Source organism: Capra hircus, chromosome 5, assembly GCF_001704415.2.
Source record: "Capra hircus breed San Clemente chromosome 5, ASM170441v1, whole genome shotgun sequence".
Lineage (NCBI taxonomy): Eukaryota > Metazoa > Chordata > Mammalia > Artiodactyla > Bovidae > Capra > Capra hircus.
The window spans coordinates 100,886,260-100,907,014 of NC_030812.1; the positions used below are offsets into that span (position 1 = coordinate 100,886,260).

A 20,755-nucleotide genomic window follows, 5' to 3' on the forward strand; every position below is an offset into this window, starting at 1 on the left:
TTCATCTTGTTAGGAAGGGGTGTGTGAATGTAGACAAAGTTTACATACTTTTCTAAATAAGGGTGACCTGGAGCACTTGTGAGCATGCCCTCATTAGCCTCTAAGATAGGTGAGAAAGCAGGTCAGCTCACTCATCTTGCATTTCCTTTGAGGAAGATGGCATTTGAGGGCCAATCCTCTAAAAGCATTTGGCATGGAACTTGCTAAATTAACAGCACAGCAAAAAGTTAATTTATTCAGAATATTTCATTTTGAGCAATTTTCATATGACACAATTACAGGTCAGCACTACTCTATTGAAATACAGGCAATTAGAATATCTGAGGCTTCATCTCATATTTGATACAGCATCACAAGAAAGTCACTGTGGATGTTCCCGGGGCACTGAGTTCAACATCATCGTACCCAGCATCCCCTTTCTTCCCCTGGAGCAGCCAGAGGCTCTCTTCTCCTTCCCCAGGATCAGCAGCTTCTCTGGAGAAGTTCAGACAAGAGCCTGAAATAGAAAAGAGAAGTTTGATTAGAACTGAGACACGAGGATGGGACGGAACCCCCTGGTGGAAGGTAGTTAAGCAAGTGCTTATGACAAAGCATCCCTGGGACCCAGGTGTGGGGAGAGAGGCTCAGGCTATTTCACATGAGCTCCAGTGAAGATGGATCCCAGCTGTCCTCTCAGATTCAGTTCATGTGGTCTCCTGGGCCTCAGTGCATGTGGAAATCCTGCATCACAGGGGACCTGTGCTCAGGAGCTCTAGGAGACCTGCTTCCAGGCAACACAATACCAACGAGATGCCCAGCAATGGTAAGAATCATAAAAAGGAATCTAAATTGTTCTCCTTTCACAGGTGATAGATGCAAATTCACAATAAGAGGGAGACTGGAAACAGGAAAAATCTGAATTCCTCACTCACAACCCAAGTCTGTTCTTAGTTGACTTGACTCCTGTTCCCAAATGTCCACAAATAGTATCACAGGTGCAGCCACAGATAGCACCTCCCCAGGAACTACATAGGCCCTCAGATGGAGAAATACTCTTTTCTAGACAATGAGTGTCTTCTCGCAGCTACTGAAATATCAGTTTATTGTGATACACACAGTCAAAGGCTTTGGCATAGTTAATAAAGCAGAAATAGATGTTTCTCTGGAACTCTCTTGCTTTTTTGATGATCCAGCAGATGTTGGCAATTTGATCTCTGGTTCATCTGCCTTTTCTAAAGCCAGCTTGAACATCAGGTTCACTTATTGCTGAAGCCTGGCTTGGAGAATTTTGAGCATTACCTTGCTAGCTTGTGAGATGAGTGCACTTGTGTGGTAGTTTGAGCATTCTATGGCATTGCCTTTCTTTGGGACTGGAATGAAAACTGACGTTTTCCAGTCCCATGTCCACTGCTAAGTTTTGCAAATATTTGGCATATTGAGTGCAGCACGTTCACAGCATCATCTTTTAGGATTTGAAAGAACTCAACTGGTATTCCATCACCTCCACTAGCTTTGTTCGTAGTGATGCTTCCTAAGGCCCAGTTGACTTCACATTCCAGGATATCTGCCTCTACGTTAGTGATCACACCTTCATGATTATCTGGGTCATGAAGATTTGTTTGTATAGTTCTTCTGTGTATTCTTTCCACCTCCTCTTAATATCTTCTGCTTCTGTTAGGTACATAATATTTCTGTCCTTTATTTTACCCATCTTTGCCTGAAATATTCCCTTGGTATCTGTAATTTTCTTGATGAGATCTCTAGTCTTTCCCTATCCATTGTTTCCCTCTGTTTCCTTGCATTGATCAGTGAGGAAGGCTTTCTTATCTTTCCTTCCTATTCTTTGGAACTGTATATTCAAATGGATATATCTTTCCTTTTCTCCTTCGGTTTCACTTCTCTGTTTTCTCAGCTATTTGTAAGGCCTCCTCATGTCTGAGAAGGCCTCTGAGGAGGCCATTTTGCCTTTTTATATTTCTTTTTCTTGGGGATGGTCTTGATCCCTGCCTCTTGTACAATGTCACGAACCTCCATCTATAATTCATCAGGCACTCTGCCCATCAGACCTAATGCCCTGAATCTATTTGTCACTTCTACTGTATAATCATAAGGAATTTGATTTAAGTCATACCTGAATGGTCTAGTGGGTTTCTCTACTTTCTTCAATTTAAGTCTGAATTAGGCAATAAGAAGTTCATGATCTGAGCCACAGTCAGCTCACGATCTTGTTTTTGCTGACTGTATAGAGCGTCTCCATCTTTGGCTGCAAAGAATATAATCAACATGATTTCGGTACTGACCATCTGATCATGTTCACATGTAGATTCCTCTCTTGTGTTCTTGGAAGAGGGTGTTTGTTATGATAAGTGCGTTCTCTTGGCAAAACACTATTAGCCTTTGCCTTGCCTCGTTTCATACTCCATGACCAAATTTGGCTGTTACTCCAGGTATCTCTTGACTTCCTACTTTTGTATTCCAGTCCCTTATAATGAAAAGGACATCTTTTTTAGGTGATAGTTCTAAAAGGTCATGTAGGTCTTCATAGAACAGCAACTTCAGCTTCTTCAGCATTACTGATTCGGCTTAGACCTGGATTACTGTGATATTCAATGGTTTGCCTTCATGTATGTGACAGCGCAAAGATATTATTAAAACACTTGTTCCACCTTTGAATTTGGTTCAGTTCAGTTCAGTCACTCAGTCATGCCTGACTCTCTGTGACTCCATGGACTGCAGCACACCAGGCTTCCCTGTCTATCACCAACTCCCAGAGCTTGCTCAAACTCATATCCATCGAGTCGGTGATGCCATCCAACCATCTCATCCTCTGTCATCTCCTTCTCCTCCTGCCTTCAATCTTTCCCAGCATCAGGGTCTTTTCTAAGGAGTCAGTTCTTCACATCAGTTGGCCAAGGTATTGGAGCTTCTACTTCAGCTCAGTCCTACCAATGAATATTAAAGACTGATTTCCTTGCCATCCAAGGGTCTCTGAAGAGCCTTCTCCAACACTACAGTTCAAAAGCATCAACTCTTCAGCACTTAGCTTTCTTTTAAATATGCTCAATTAATCGATAAGTTTCTCTTTCAGCCATGACACAATGCTTGCCAGATCTTAGTTCCTTGACCAGGGTTGTACCTAGGCCCTCGCAGTGAAAGCGCAGAATCCTAACCTCCGGACCACCAGGAAATTCCCTAATCTATAAATCTTCATGCAAGTATATCACATATAAAGTGACAAGTTTATGTCACATTATGGAGACATAAATGCCAAAGGCAGAGTGATTCCTCACTCCTCAGAAGGAGTCTGACAGCATTAAATATGGCATATGGTCAAGATGATGCTAACAAGTGTATGAGATTACCTATATTTTGAATCTCTATGGAGGCTGGGCATTGAGGAGCACAAATTCACTCTTTCCAGATAGAAAGATTGCAGGAGATCAACTGACCCCACTCACCGGTCTGAGAGGACCTCACCCCATTGTCTTTCTCTGGGGGCACTTCCTCCTCGCTCCCCTGAGAGGCAGGAGGAGTTCCAGGTACTGGTACTTCTTCAGCATCATCATAATTTTCAGCAGGGACATCAGTCCTCTGATCTGGGGGTTCCAAGAGCAGACAAGGCAGTGTATGAAACCACAGTAAGTGGATTGTTCTGGGGAATACCTAAGATACCTTCTGACCCAGGTTTCTGAGTTTCTGAATAGAGTCACCAGTCACTCTTTGTTTCAAAAGACTTTTTTCTCTAAGACCATGTTTCATTTTGATGTGTCCATAAGTCAAAACATGATTTTACATAATTAATATTTTCTGATGGAAACTACATATCTCAAAGCAACTCTTCCACCCTTGAGCACTGTTAAAGGACTTTGACAAATTGCGCTTTACAGATGTTATTTTTAAAAAACATTGTGTGCCTGTGGTGATTCTGGACACAGAGAGACCAGCCTCGACGTGAGACATCACAGAACAGCCAGAGAAGGAGAAGGACGAACCCCATCTGGACACAAGGGATGCTTCTGGTCCCTCAAAGGAAAACTATTCCCCTTAAACCTCCTCTGAGGGAAACTCTCCTCCCCAAAGCCCAGCCGAGGCAGGTCCACCTCTCTTTCCTGGAGCGGACCTGTAGTCACTGTTGTCCTCACCATCTCTGGTGTAAAACGGCAGTTTAGTCCGTGAGAAATCTGACGGGAAGCTTTGTGTGGAGATAAACATCACACAACACACAGAATGCCCCTCCCCACACCCACAGGACCTGTGTTAAGGCTGAGAAGGGACAGGCCTGGCTCCTGCAGTGCAGACAGAGGCTGGGAGATCACGGGGCTCTGAGAGGCCATCCTGCCTCTCTGGAGGAGCTGTGTCTGTGAGCCTGGGGCACACATGGGATCTGCAGATGCTGAGAAGATGTGCACAGCCAGGGGGTGGTGACAACCAGAGATCCCAGCAGGGCAGATGAGACACTCACCTGGGCTGCCCAGACCTTCCTTCTGTGTCAGAAGGTAATCGAGCTCCTCATACACAGCTTCAGCAAGAGTATCTTCATAGCTAGATAAGGCTGAGAGATCCTCCAGCAGGTCAGAGAAGCTTCCCCAGATACCCCGATCCAGCCAGCCCACCTTCATCTCCCTGGTGCTCACATGGGGGCTGCCAGGACCTCAGCATTGTCTCCTACCCCGTGCACCATGTCAGCACCTTCTCCCCTCGTCTGACCCTGATTACAGCTCAGCGCCAACTCTGTCTGTTCTCACAGGAGAGGCCATGACTCATGAGAGTTCATGCCCCAGTCCTAAGAACTTCTGTCTACTCAGCCCTTAGAGCTCAGCACGGAGCACATGGAGTCTGCAACTCAGAACAGTACCTGGCCCAGGTTCCCTCCTCACACCTGCCCCATCTCCCGCCTCCACACAGCCTCCCTGGTCCCTAGTTCCCCCTGCATCCCACCTCTGCGCTCTGCTCTCCATCTGAGCAGTTGAGTCACCAGGATGATGAGGACCAGGAAGAGAAGGGCTCCCAGGATGAGGCAGAGGACCCCAGGCAGGGAGAAGATGCCAGGGAGAGAATTTGAGGTTGTTCTGGTCCCTAGGAGAACAGGAAAAAGGGCTGGAGATAGTCTTGGGCACAGAAAAATCTCGTGTGTCAGCATTTTCAGGAGCTCCGGACAATGGCGTCTCAGTCTCAGACAGTGTCAGGGCTCCCTCAGGTCTCATCCTGAGACAAGTCAACTCCACTCTGGCCAGTGTGGCCCCGAGGCAGAGCTGGGGATTGTCAGGGAGCTGCCCTGCCGAGACAGCCTCTGAGGACCCAGCTCATCTCCTCTCCTTGGGCTTCAGGAGACAGAGCATCAAACATCCAGGGACCTGCACCTCATTGATGAGGAGCAACATTCAAGGGCAGGTGGGAGTTCCTCAGATTCTACAACATGGGAACCAGACGTCGTTGGCCCCAGGCATGAGAACATTTGACCCTAGACATCAAGGCAGGGGATTGCCCCACTGTAATGCCCTGGCTGCTCCCCAGCAGCCATGGCTCCTCAGACTCTTTCCTCTTCTGAGTTGTCAGAGAGCCCGCAGAACAGGTCCCCAGTATTTGAGTATTCTCCCCTGCCCATGGATGGATCACAGTACCTGCTGTAGTCGTGGGCAATGTTGTCCTTACACCTAAAGAGAAAACAGTAGTGTGGGGAGGAAGAATTGGCCAGAACGCAGGGCAAATCTTTTCCCTCCTGAACCTGAAATCACCCCTCAGTCTCCACAACATCAGTGTCCAGTCCTCCCAACTCCCCCGTCCTAGATCAGAGCCCCAGCACCCGGGATGTCTGAACACAATCTCCTCACCATGCCCGGCCCAGCCCACTGCCCCTGCTCTGCCCCAGCTCACCCAGGGTGGACCCCGATCCCCTCGCTCACCAGAGCACCTCACACCAGCGTCCTCCTCGTGCTTGCAGTCGCTCTGCCCCCAGGGCTCCACAGCACAGTCCCACAGGGAGGACTCCCGGCCCCCGCACTGCACCTCATCCAGCCAGATGCTCCCATTTCCAAGGCCGAATGTCGCGGCCCGCACGGCTTCCAGGGCCTGGCCACAGCCCAGCTGCTGACACACCACCTCGGCCTCTGCCAGGCTCCAGGAGTCATCGCACACGGTGCCCCAGGAGCCGCTGTGCCAGACCTCCACCCGCCCTGAGCACTCGCTGTCTCCTCCCCTGAGCCGGAGCTTCTCTCTGTCTGAAAAGGCAGCAGCCCCTCTTGTGACTGCCCTGGTGGGAGGAAGGAGCCCCTGGGAGCCACAGGGGTGGGGGCGGGGCTGACATACCTGTGCAGGGGGCAGCAGTTGGACAGCTCTTGGGTCTTCTTCCTGCAAATGAAAGGTTGTTGTTGAATTACGATGCCGGGATTCTTGGCCCCTGGAGGAGAAGAATTCAATCCGGGGCCAAAGACGAGGCTTGATCGCTCAGAGCTTTTGTGTAATAAAGTTTTATTAAAGTATAAAGGAGATAGAGAAAGTTTCTGCCATAGGCATCAGAAGCGGGCAGAGAGAATACCCCCTGCTAGTCGTTAGCTAGATGTTATATAGGCACCAGCAGTCTGTTAATGAAAGAAAGGAATGTCTCAAAACTTGGAATGCACCAGGCCCCTCACCCATAGGATGTATTTTGGGGATAATCTTGGCTCCAAATGGTTCATCTTGGGCCATAAAATGATTAACTTGAATCTTGAAGAAGGGCAGATCACCACACAAATAGTTTCATTTACATAGATTAGAGGAACAATATCGGAGTATAACGTACTGGTTTATCAAGTAGGTTCTGAGCCCAAAAGGCGGAACCGACTTGAAGACAGAATTTGGGGTGTATGCATAGTACAGTAGCATAGCCTAAGATAAACATTTCCATCAGAAAAAGGCATTGGGTAACTTCAGGTGAAACCAGGTGGCATTATGACAACACAGAATTTTAAGAGAAATCTCCTTTTAAATTTGTATAGAGAAGGAAAAAATATCTCTACTTTGTTTCCTCCTGCCGCTTAAGAGAGATAAAAATGTCTGACACTTGCAGGCTATTTCCTCCATTTGGAGACCCCTGGCCTTCCTGCCTGTTACCTTCTCACAAACAACAGGGAAACAGTGGATCAGGAACACCTGAGGGTGTTCCTGTCCCCACATAAGATTATCTAAGGTCCATGGTACCCCACTGCAGTACTCTTGCCTGGAAAATCCCATGGACGGAGGAGCCAGGTAGGTAGTCCATGGGGTCGCTAAGAGTTGGGCACACTGAGCGACTTCACTTTCGCTTTTCACTTTCATGCACTGGAGAACAAAATGGCAACCCACTCCAGTGTTCTTGCCTGGAGATTCCCAGAGGTGGAGGAGCCTAGTGTGCTGCTGTCTATGGGGTCGCACAGAGTAGGACACGACTGAAGCAACTTAGCAGCAGGAGCATGGCTCAGTGCAAATGACATGTGAAAATATAGGCTCATTATCTCCTGGGCTGAAACATTCACTGCATCTGATCACCAGCTGAAATTACTTTAAATATTTACTTGTTTATCAGTCTTCACACCCCACAGCAAATATAAACACAGACATCTATGAATGTACACATACTCCTCTGAGAGAAAGGTCCATTAGAAGAAGGACCTTGTATATCTTATATGCGCCATGTTTCTGCTATTAGGACAGTGCCTGTACATTGTATGCACTCATTCAACAATATCTATGGAAAACCATTTCTAAATACCTAGATAGAGGCTTGATAAATATTTATTATGAATGAATAGACAAATAAAATTCAGTGAAATAAAATTTCTTTTTTTAAATTCATACTAATCAGGGAAATAGTAAACCAAATATAAATTAATGGTAACAGTCTATGATAATACTTCATATTAAACTTAATCAGGCCAGAAGCACAGAGTCAATTTATATTCAAAATATCATGTACATATTTTAATGGAAAATTATTAGATAGATTATAAATTACTCTTACCTATTATTCAGTGTGACAAGTGGGCAAGTGAAGACTACCATTGTAAAAGGGAACGCTCTTTTCTACATTTATTTTTAATTGGGAGATAATTGCTCCACAATGTAGTGTTGGTTGTGTGTGTGTCTGTGTTAGTTGCTCAGTCATGTCCAACTCTTTGTGACCCTATGGACTGCAGCCCACCAGGCTCCTCTGTCCATAGGATTTTCCAGAAAATCATACTGGAGTGGATTGCTATTCACTTCTCCACTGGATCTTCCTTACCCAGGGATCAAACCCAGGTCTCCTGCACTGCAGGCAGTTTCTTTGCTGTCTGAGCCACCAGAAAAGCCCATAGTGTTGGTTAGGAATCTCTTAAAAAGGAAGTATACAGAAAGACTTAGAATTCTGAGAAGATATATGGACACATATATGTACACACTGAGTAACCCAGAAATTTTTGCAATAGTGAAAAAAAGCCTAGTGAGAAAAATTTGTATTGAGAAGATGCAGAAATAATAAACAAAAGACTGAAAATATATATAAAATAATTGAAGCTGACAGAAATAAATATAAATTCAAAAAAACAGAAGGGTAAATAGGACCGGTCATAAAGTATCAACATTTATATATCCTTTCCAGATCATCCTATCAAACCTCCTACCCACTCTATGCAGAGAACCTCTGAGGAAACAATGTCAGGACCTCTGTGAGCAGGTTGCTCATTTTCATGGTCAAAGACTTTACCACCTCTCAATTCACAGGGTTTAATTGTAAGAAAAACGTCATCAATAAAAGGTCTCATAGTTTAATGCTTCTTTGGCCTCCAAATGAAAAAGACAAAGAGATGAGGAAAGAGAGGCAAGGAAGGGAATGAGCCTCTGCTTTTGAAGTATCTGATCCCACATTCTCTTAGCTGTGTGTTTCAGGCAACATCCAGCATACCATTCAAGGTGTACCTGAATGGGGTGTGTGTGTGTATGTGTGTGTGTGTGGAGGGGGAGGGAAAAAGAAAGACAAACAGAGAGAGAAATGTTGAAAGAATAAGGTGTTATGGTTTGACTATTTGTCGCCCTCGCCAACATTTATTTATTTCATTCAAAATTTATTGCTGAAATCTCAATTCCCAATGTAATAGTATTTAGTGGGGGAGCCTTCTCAGATTCTTCCCAAAACAGAAGAAAAGAACACTTCCAAATTCACTTTCTGAAGCCAACATTAGTCTGATACCAAAGCCAGATAAGGACACCATGAGAAAAGAAAATTACGGGCTAATACTCTGATAAATACAGGTGCAAAAATTGTCCACAAAACATTAGAAAACTGAATTTGACAATACACTAAAAGAATCATACATGATGATCAAGTGATATTTGTTCCAAGGATACAAGGATAGTTCAACATTCACAAATTAATCAATGTGATACACCAAATAAATACAATGAAGGTAAAAATCATATCCTCAAACGATGCAGAAAAAGTGTTTGACAAATTCAACATCCACTTACAGTAAAAATTCTTTTACAAAGTAGGTATGGAAGGATTGCATCTCAACATAATTAAGGCCATATGAAAAGTACACAGCTAACATCATACTTGACTGTAAAAAACCAAAAGCTTTTCCTCTGAAATCAGACACAAGACAAAAATGTCTACTCTCACCACTTTAATTCAACTTAGTTTTGGTAGTCCTATCCAGATCCATCAGGTAATAAAAAGAAAATCAAGATATCCAAATCTGAAAGGAAGAGGCAAAATTGACACTAACTGCAGATTGAAAAGTGAAAGTGTTAATCACTCAGTCGTGGCTGACTCTTTACAACCTCAAGGACTGCAGCCTGCCAGGCTCCTCTGTCCACTGGGATTCTCCAGGCAAGAATACTGGAGTGGGTTGCCATTCCTTCCTCCAGGGGATCTTCCTGACCCAGGGACTGAACCCAGGTCTCTTGCATTGCAGACAGATTTTCTACCATCAGAGCCATGAGGAAAGAAACCCCCTTACATGATATTATATGTAGAAAACACTAAAGACTTTAGCAGAAATATGAGAACCAATACACTCAGTAAAGTTGTAGAAGAAAAATCTGTACACAAAAATCATATGCATTTCTTTACACTAACAGCAAACTGCTATAAGAGAAACTGAGAAAACAATTCTATTTACATTTGTATGAAAATGAATAAAATGTCTAGGAATAAATTTAACCAAGGAGGTGAAAGATCTGTACACTGAAAACTATAAACACATTGATGAAAGATACTGAAGATGACTCAAATAAATGGAAAGAAATTCTGTGCTCATGGATTGGAAGATCTAATATTATTAACATGTCCATACTACCCAAAGCAATCTACAGATTCACTGCAATCCTTACCAAAATTCCAATGGAAATTTTCACAGATATAGAAGAAACAATCCTAAAATTTGCATGGAATCACAAAAGATGCTCAATACCAAAGCAATCTTGAGAATGAATAACAAAGTTAGAGGCGTCGTGCTTCCTGATTTCAAACTATATTACAAAGCTATATTAATCAAAACAGTATGTCATTGGTATAAAAATGAACACAGAGATCAATGGAACAGAATAGAGAGTCCATAAATAAACCCATCATTTCTATGGTCAATTAATTTTTGACAAAGAAGCCAAAAATATACAGTGGGAAAAGGACAGTTTTTTCAGTAAATGGCATTGGGGAAACTGGACAGCCACATGCAAAAAATGAAACTGGACCACTAGCTTACACCATTCACAAAAATTAACTCAAAATAGATTAAAGACTTGATCACAAGTCCTGAAGCCATAACATTTCTACAGGAAAACACAGAAAATAAAATCCTTGACAACAGTCTTTGTGATGATTTTTTGGATTTGGCACCAAAAGCAAAGGGAACAAGAGTAAACACAAGCAGTTGTGATGACATAAGGCTAAAAAGCTTCTGCCCAATTAAGGAAACCATCAACAAAGCGAAAAAGCAACCTATGGAATTGGAGAAAATATTTGCATATTATATTTCTGGTAAGGATTATTATCCAAAATACAGAAAGAACTCATACAACTCAGTAGCAAAAAACAAACAATCTGATTTTTTTTTAATGGGAAGAGAACCTGAACAGACATTTTTTTTTTAAAGAATACGTACAACTTGCCAATAGGTACAGGAAAACGTGCTCAACCCTATTAATCGTCAGAAAATACAAATCAAAACCACAATGAGATATCACCTCATATCCTCTAGAAAGGCTTTTATCCAAAAGAAGAAATAACAGGAGTTGAGAAGAATGTGAAGAGACAGGAAAGCTTTTGCACAGTTAGAGGGAATGTAAGTTGAGGCAGCCCCTATGGAAACAGCAATGAGGTGCCTCGAAAATTAAAAATAGAACTGCCATATGATTTAGGAATTTCACTTTGGAGTATTTATCTGAAGGAAACAAAAACACTACTTTGAAAACCCAATGTTCACTGTATCAACATATGTTCAGTTGCTAGGTTATGTTTGACTCTTTGCAACCCCATAGACTGCAGCATGCCCGGCTCCTCTGTCCTTCACTAACTCCCAAAGTTTACTCAAATTCATGTCCACTGAACTGGTGATGCTATCTATCTCATCCTCTGTGGCCCTCCTTCTTCTTTTGCCTTCAATATTTCCCAGCATCAGGGTCTTTTCCAATCAGTCAGCTCTTCTCAGCAGGTGGCCAAAGTATTGGAGCTTCAGCTTCAGCATCAGTCCTTGAAATGAATATTCAGGGTTGATTTCCCTTAGGATTGATTGGTTTGATCTCCTTACTGCCCAAAGGACTCTCAATGCAGCTGTGGCATCCAAGCACCACAATTCAAAAGAATCAACTCTTTTTAGCTTCTTCTATAACCTGGCTCTCACGTCTAGAGATGACTACTGGAAAAAATATAGCTTTGACCATATGGACCTTTGTCAGCAAAGTGATGTCTCTTTTTAATACCTTGTCTAGGTTTGTCACAGAGGAGCAAGCCTCTTTTAATCTCATGGCTGCAGTCACCGTCAGCAGTGATTTGGGAGTCCAAGAAAAGAAAATATGTCACTGTTTCCACTTTCTTCCGTTTTATTTGCCAAGAAGTGCTGATGATCTTAGTTTTTAGAATGTTGAATGTTGAGCTGTAAGCCAGCTTTTTCACTCTCCTCTTTAACCCTCAATGAGAGGTTCCTCTTTGCTTTCTGCGATTAGAGTGGTAGCATCTGTGTATCTGAGGTTGTTGATATTTCTCACAGCAATCTTGATTCCAGCTTGTCATTCATCCAGCCTGGCATTTCCTATGATGTTCTCTGCATATAAGTTAAATAAACAGGGTGACAATACACAGCCTTGACGAACTCTTTTCCCAGTGTAGAACCAGTCGGTTGTTTCATGTCCAGTTCCAACTGCTGCTTTTTGATCTGCATACAGGTTTCTCAGGAGGCAGGTAAGGTGCTCTGGTATTCTCATCTCTTCAAGAATTTTTCACAGGTCATTGTGATCCACATGGTCAAAGGCTTTATGTAGTCAGTGATGCAGATGTTTTTCTGGAGTTCTCTGGCTTACTCTATGATCCAACAAGTGTTGGCAATTTGATCTCTGGATTCTCTGCCTTTTCGAAACCCAGCTTATACATCTCAGAAGTTCTCAGTTCACTTACTGCTGAAGCCTAGCTTGAAAGACTTTGAGCATAACCTTGCTAGCATGTGAAGTGAGCACAACTGTGAGGTAGTTTGACCATTCATTGGCATTGCCCTTCTTTGAGATTGAAATGAAAACTGACCTTCTCCAGTCCTGTGGCCACTGATGAATCTTCCAAATGTGCTGACGTATTGACTGCAGCACTTTAACAGTATTACCTTTTAGTATTTTATAGCAATATATATGAGTCAAACAATGTAAGTCTTCACTGATGAATGGATAAAGAAAATGTAATATAGACTTATATCCACCCATAAAAAGAAGAAAATCTTGCCAGTTGCAACAACTGGATGGACCTTGAGGGCATTATGTTAAGTGAAACAAATCAGACAGAGAAAGAAAAATACCATGTAATCTCATTTATATGTGTAATATTAAAACAAAAAGCAAGTTCAGAGATGCTGAGTAGTTGGTGGCTGCCAGAGGTGGGGGATTTGGTGCAGGCAAAGGTAATCAAAAGGTATACATTTGAACTATAAAATTAATAGGTGAAGACATATAACATACAGAATGGTGACTATAGTGAATACTGTATTGTCTATTTGAAAGATGGCAAGAAAATACGTCTTAAACATTCTCATCATGTAATAAAAATATTTAACTATATATATGGATCCATATATATGGATCTATATATATATACGGATCCATATATAGAGACATAACTAACTTACTGAAGTGATCATTTATCAATACACACAAACATATAAGCAATATGTTGTACACAGCAAAAAATATAATGTTGTATTAATTATATCAATTAAAATTTTAAGAAAGCAAGTTTGGAACATATAGATAAAATGAGCTCCATCCAAACTTCATTTTATGAACTCAACTTAAACCCATCACTTAGATTTTAAAATATCAAATCTCACTAATAACATCCTACAGAGTTGGGAAAGACACAGAAACAGACATAAGTCACCTGCACAGGAGATGTAGGCTTCCTCCTTTGGAGAGCATGAACTGTATTTCCACGGGCCAGAAGGACACTGCCAGAGGGAGGTATCAGTTTTCCGACACTGAATTAAATCTACCCACCGGGGTCTAGAACCTTCCCTGAGACCAACAGAGGTGTTGACACTTCCACTGTCCCCACAGCCAAGCTGACTGCAGATGATGGACATGGTGACATCATCCATGGGGCTGCGGCAGACACTGCCCCAGGTCCCGTTGTAGAAAACTTCCAGCCACCCAGCACACTGCTGGTCCTCGCTCACCATCCTGAGGGCCAGGAACTCTGAGATTGAAAGGGAGGAGACAGGGCACAGTGAGCACCCCACTCAGTGCTCTGGGTCTTCCTCTCTCCCCAAAATTGTGAACATTCGTCTGTGACCAGGCTGAGGAAGCAAACCCATTAGATGACCAGAGTGAAACTTGTCTCCTTTTCACCTGACTTTGTCCATTTCTGACTGTCTTTCTAAATATTTCTACCACCATGATGTAGTGGATATGAACTGAAAGGAAGACCAAACTGGACACCTGCAGGGAGAGGGAGATGACTCCTGCTTCCTGACAAAACATCTAAGAGAGGGTATGAAAGGGATGTGATGTGGACAGTGTGGAGGCAGATAGAATAATGGACCCACAGGTGTCTACATGGAAGCTGTGTCTGTGTTTCCTTATCTGGCAAAAGGGACTTTACATATGTGATTAAGGTATGGTCCTTGGGATGGTAAGAGTAACCTGAAATGTGGGCGGATTAACCACATGAGCACAGTCTAATCAAATTCTTAGACTCACTATCCTTTAAAGTGGAATCCTTTTCCTCATTCGGGTTAGAGGGAGATGTGAATATGGATAATGGTCAGAGAGGTGGAGCATTGCTGGTCTGATGATGAACAGAAGGGGGTTATGAGTGAAGGAAGGCAGGCGGCTTCTAGAAGCTTGAAAAGACAGGAAACAGATTCTGTCCCAGAGGCTCAGAAGTGACGTGGCCCTGCTGAAACTTTTATCACAGTCCAGTGAGATCCCTGCTGGACATCTAAGCTAGAGAAGTGTAAGGAAATAAATATGTTGTTTTAAACCACTAACAATGTAGCAACTTGTTATAGAACAAACAAAAACTAGCACAGTGGCTTGAAGACTTCTCTACTCTATGTACCAGAAGGGTTAGCCCTGATTTCAAGAAAAACTGTGAGAAAAGGCTCTGCCAGGAAACACTATTGAGAAGAAAGGACCAGAATCTCAGCTGCTGCAGGAGGCAGTGAAAGTACCTCGTCTTCACCTCTACTAGAAAGACAGGCTCCATGGGAGGAAGCCTCCTTCTCTGGTCCTTTCAGCATCTCTCCCTCAGGGCTCAGACCCCCGTCCTCCAGGGCCCCACCCCTCCTCCAGCCTGTGGACAGTGTGGAGTGCTGACCTGAGCAGATGACCCCCGCATCCTCCTTGTGTCTGCAGTCGTGCTGCCCCCAGCCCCGGGAAGGGCACCTCCACACGTGGGACTCATTTCCAGCGCAGTTCAGGTCGTCCAGCCAGATGGGCCCTGATCCTGCCCCGAAGTGAGCAGACCCCGTGGCATTGAGGGCTTCTCCACAGCCCAGCTGCCTGCACACCACGCGGGCATCGTTCAGGTCCCAGCCGTCATCACAGATGGTGCCCCAGGAGCCCTGGTCAAGGATCTCCACTCTCCCGGCGCAGGGACCGCCCCCGTCCACCAGGCGGAGCTGCCTGCTGTCTGAGGAGAGAGAAATGGGACAATGGGGCGGTGATCTGGGGAATGAGAAGGGTCTTCTGTCCTGTGGGACCCTCACCTGAGCAGTAGGGGGCGCTCTCCTCTGAGGCCACAGATCCTGCTGGTTCAGACACAAAGTGGTCGCACTGGGGCAGCACCTGGGTCTGGTTTCCTGAAGAAACAGCAATGATTAGAAAGTTGGGAGGGTTAAAGAACAGGAAAGTCAGTTAAATTAAATATTTTTTTAGGAGGGGAGGGAAGTTTGGGGGGAAATGGATCCATGTACATGTATGGCCGAGTCCTTGGCTGTTCACCTGAAACTATAACAACATTGTTAATCGGCTATACACCAATACAAAGTAGAAAGTTCAAAAGAAAAAAAAAAAAATAGTGACCTGGTGATGGAGCTGAGATGAAAGCTGGAAGACACTGGTAGTTACCAGAATCTTGGTGTTCCCTTTCTGCAGGAAGAACCCTGGTCCTGACAGTGGCACGATCCCTGCTTTAAGCCAAGCTTTGCCCTAAGAATGAGGTAAACAAGTTGTTCCATCCTTAATCCACCCCTAAATAGAAGAAGCAACTCAAAAGCCTTTCTGAAGGAGTTGTGCAATTATTTATCTACAATGTTTCTGGTTTTAATAATACGGATATAAAAGAGATCTCATGGAAAACCAGAGCAAAAAGAAACATTAGAAATTTCCCAGGGTATTTGGCTCTTAATGTTACCTGACAGAGAATTTATTTTATTCAATTGTATTAATTTTTATTTGAGTATAATTGCTTTACAATGTTATGGTAGCTTCTGCTGTTCAGCAAATTTAGTAAGTTATACATATACATATGGGCTTCCCAGGTGACTCAGTGGTAAAGAATCTTCCTGCCAAACAAGAGACTGGGGTTCCATCCCTGGGTTGGGAAGAGCCTTTGGAGAAAGAAAGGGCAATCCACTCCAGTATTCTTGCCTAAAAATTGCTATCGACAAAGGAGCATGGCAGTGCATGAGGTCACAAAAGAGTCAGACACAACTCGGCGACTAAACAACAACTATATCTATCTATTTATATATATATACACACACAAAAACACATATCCCCTCTTTCTTGGATTTACTTTCTATTTGTGGAAAATTCTGAAAGAGATGGGAATACCAGACCACCTGACCTTCCTCTTGAGAAATCTGTATGCAGGCCAGGAAGCAACAGTTAGAACTGGACATGGAACAACAGACTGGTTCCAAATAGGAAAAGGAGTACGTCCAGGCTGTATATTGTCACCCTGCTTATTTAACTTACATGCAGAGTACATCATGAGAAACGCTGGACTGGAAGAAACACAAGCTGGAATCAAGATTGCCAGGAGAATTATCAATAACCTCAGATATGCAGACGACACCACCCTTATGGCAGAAAGTGAAGAGGAACTAAAAAGCCTCTTGATGACAGTGAAGGAGGAGAGTGAAAAAGTTGGCTTAAAGCTCAACATTCAGAAAACAAAGATCATGGCATCCGGTCCCATCACTCCATGGGAAATAGATGGGGAAACAGTGGAAACAGTGTCAGACTTTATTTTTTGGGGCTCCAAAATCACTGCAGATGGTGATTGCAGCCATGAAATTAAAAGACGCTTACTCCTTGGAAGAAAAGTTATGACCAACCTAGATAGTATATTCAAAAGCAGAGACATTACTTTGCCAACTAAGGTCTGTCTAGTCAAGGCTATGGATTTTTCCAGTGGTCATGTATGGATGTGAGAGTTGGACTGTGAAGAAGGCTGAGCGCCAAAGAATTGATGCTTTTGAACTGTGGTGTTGGAGAAGGCTCTTGAGAGTCCCTTGGACTGGAAGGAGATCCAACCAGTCCATTCTGAAGGAGATCAACCCTGGGATTTCTTTGGAAGGAATGATGCTAAAGCTGAAACTCCAGTACTTTGGCCACCTCATGCAAAGAGTTGACTCATTGGAAAAGACTCTGATGCTGGGAGGGATTGGGGAGCAGGAGAAGAAGGGGACGACAGAGGATGAGATGGCTGGATGGCATCACTGACTTTATGGACGCGAGTCTGAGAGAACTCCGGGAGTTGGTAATGGACAGGGAGGCCTGGCGTGCTGCAATTCATGGGGTCGCAAAGAGTCGGACACGACTGAGCGACTGAACTGTACTGAACTGAACTAAACCTGGTCACCACAGAACACTGAGTAGAGCTCCCTGTGCTATAAAAATGTTATTATTTATCTATTTCTGTGTGCATGCATGCTAAGACACTTCAGTCGTGTCTGACTCTGTGACACTATGGATTGTAGCCCATCAGGCTCCATGTCTATGGGATTCTCCAAGCAATATCTATTTTATACTTAGTATCAATAGTGTAGGGCTTCTGAGTCTGGTGGCTCAGACAGTAAAGAATCCACCTGCAATGTGGGAGACCTGGCTTTGATCCTTGGATTGGAATGTCCCCTGGAGGAGGGCATGGCAACCCACAGTAGTTGTACCAATTTACATACTCATTTATAGGAGGATTCCCTTTTCTGGACATCCTCTCCACCATTTATTTGTGGATTTTTTTTAATGCCAGACATTCTAACTGGTGTGAAGTATTACCTGCCTGTAGTTTTGACTTGCATCTCTCTAATTATTAGTTTTGTATTTGTTAGCCATTGTATATCTGGAAAAAAATGTCTGTTTAGGTCCTTTTCCCATTTCTTCATTGGATTGTTTGGTTTGTTGATTGAGTTGTTTGTGTATTTTGAAGATTAACCCTTGTTAATTACTTCATTTGCAAATATTGTCTCCCATTCTGAGAGTTGTCTTTTTGTTCTGTTTATGGTTTCCTTTGATATGTGAAAGCTTCTAGTTTAATTAGATACTATTTTTTTGTTTTGTTTTCATTTTCTTTAGGAGTTTGATCAAAAAAGATCTTGTTGCAACTTATGTCAAAGAATGTTCTGCCTATGTTTTCCTCTAAGAGTTTTATAGTCTGACAGAGAATTTAAATAGCCATGATTAAAGTGCACAAAGAATTGATTAACATGATGTGCATCTTGGCAGAGAAATGATAACAAAAACAAATGAAAATAGTGTTTATTATTTTTCTCTAATAATAGTGGGGTATGCATAGGATTAAATTTTGAAAAATATGTACAAACTTACAGAATAAAAGAAAACTGCCTATAAAAAAAAAGAAAGAAAGAAAAAGGAAAATTCTACAGCTGAAAAAGTTAACAGCTGAAATTAAGAACTAGAGAATGAGTGTATCAGCACATTAGATCAACATAAAGTAGAAACAGTAAAATGGAAAATCAGAGGATAAATATTCCTCTATTTAGAAATGCTGGTCCTATGGTAAGTGCCTGGTTAACAATGCTATATAACAAAAGTTCCCCCCAAACTTAGTAGTTGAAGGAATTTAATTTTTAATTTTGCTCATGATTTCCTGGGTCAGTAAGTTGGGAAAGACTCAACTTAGCAGTTCTATCTTTGGGGTTTCTCATGTGGTTGCATTTAGATGTCATCTGGGACTGACATCTCTAAAGGTTTAACTGAACTGTGGTTATGTAAGGAAATTCCCAGAAGTATTTTTGTTGTTGTTTGGAGGGAGGGATAAAGGAGCATCATGTCTGCAACCTAATCCAGAAAGATTTTACATACTCAGGGAAAAACAGGGCAGGAGAGGGACAAATAAGGAGAGAAAGGGAAAGCTAGAGCAAGAGAGAGAGAGAAAAGCAGAAAGGAAGGATTAAAGCAAAATACTAATCCAACATTTGGGGAATCCAGGTAAAGTTCAGAGAGAATTCATTCCTAGAAAACCTTCACTAAAGGAAATACTAATAACATCAAACCCATAAAATGCCTAGGAGAAAACCTAGTTAAAGATGTGCAAAACATCTGAGAGAAACTCAAGACCTAACTGAATGAAGGGATATATTTTGTCAGTGAATTGGGAAACTCAACGTTGTCAAAGTCAGTCATTCTCAAATTTATACACAGATTAACTCTAACCTCAATCAAATTCCCTTGTGCTTTTGTATGTCTGAAATATGACAAGCTGATTTAAAATTTACATTGCTGTTCAGTCACTTAGTCATGTCTGACTCTTTGTGACCCCAAGGACTGCAGCACACCAGGCTTCCCTGTCCATCACCAACTCCTGGAGCTTGCTCAAACTTATGTCCTTTGAGTCAGTGATGCCATCCAACCATCTCATCCTCTGTCATCCCCTTCTCCTCCTACCTTCAGTCTTTCCTAGTATCAAGGTCTTTTCTAGTGAGTCAGCTCTTCGCATCAGGTGGCCAAAATATTGGAGCTTCTGCTCAATAATATATACAAAATACAAAAACCAAGACTGACCAAAGCAGTTGGCAAGAAAAACAACAACATAACTTCTTTAAATTGAAGTTACCCAGACTTACTATGTGTGCTTAGTCACTCAGTCATGTCCAACTCTTTGTGACCCCATAGACTATAGCCTGCCAGGCTCCTCTCTCCACGGGGATTCTCCAGGCAAGAATACTGGAGTGGGTTCCCATGCCCTTCTCCAGGTGATCTTCCCAACCCAGGGATCAAACCCAGGTCTCCTGTCTTGCAGGCAAATTCTTTACTCTCTGAGACACCAGGGAAGGTTCAAGACTTACTATAAAATTACAATAATTAAGAAAATGTGGTACAGGTGCAAGGAGAGACAAAGGATACCGTGGAACAGAATAGAGAGTCTAAATAATGTATTCAGACATATGTGCCCTTTTGCTTATCACATAGGTGGCACTGCAGTGGGGAATAGTCTGTTCAGAAAAAGATTTTGAGTCAACTGGATACCCATATGAAAACAGGACACTTGACTCTTATCCTACACAGATGTCAATCCTAGAAGCAATGTATAATTATATGCAAAAAAAGTAATTACAATTCTGTGAGATACTCTCAGAGAACGTTTTTATAATTTTGGAGTAGACAAAGTACATTAGAGGAATATAAGGCATTCTAGGGACTGGATCAGTGGACTAGTTCAAAACTGAGACAGAAGTACGTCAAGCCTGTATATTGTCACTCTGCTTATTTAACTTATATGCAGAGTACATCATGCGAAGTGCTGGGCTGGATGAAGCACAAACTGGAGTCAAGATTGCTGGGAGAAATATCAATAACCTCAGATATGCAGATGACACCACCCTTATGGCAGAAAGTGAGCAGATATTAAAGAGCCTCTTGATGAAACTGAAAGAGGAGAGTGAAACTGTTGGCTTAAAACTCAACATTCAAAGAACTAATAACATGGCATCTGGTCCCATCACTTTATGGCAAAAAGATGGGGAAACAGGGACAGACTTTATTTTCTTGGACTCCAAAATCACTATAGATTATGTCTACAGCCATGAAATTAAAAGATGCTTGCTGCTTGGAAGAAAAGCTATGACCAATCTAGTCAACATATCAAAAAGCAGAGACATTACTGACAAAGGCC

The 20,755-nt window shown here is 42.7% G+C and overlaps 1 pseudogene; it reads right to left on the reverse strand.

The window, feature by feature from the left end:
* Positions 1-20,755, reverse strand: part of LOC102172536 — a 46,478-nt pseudogene continuing 25,723 nt past the window's right edge.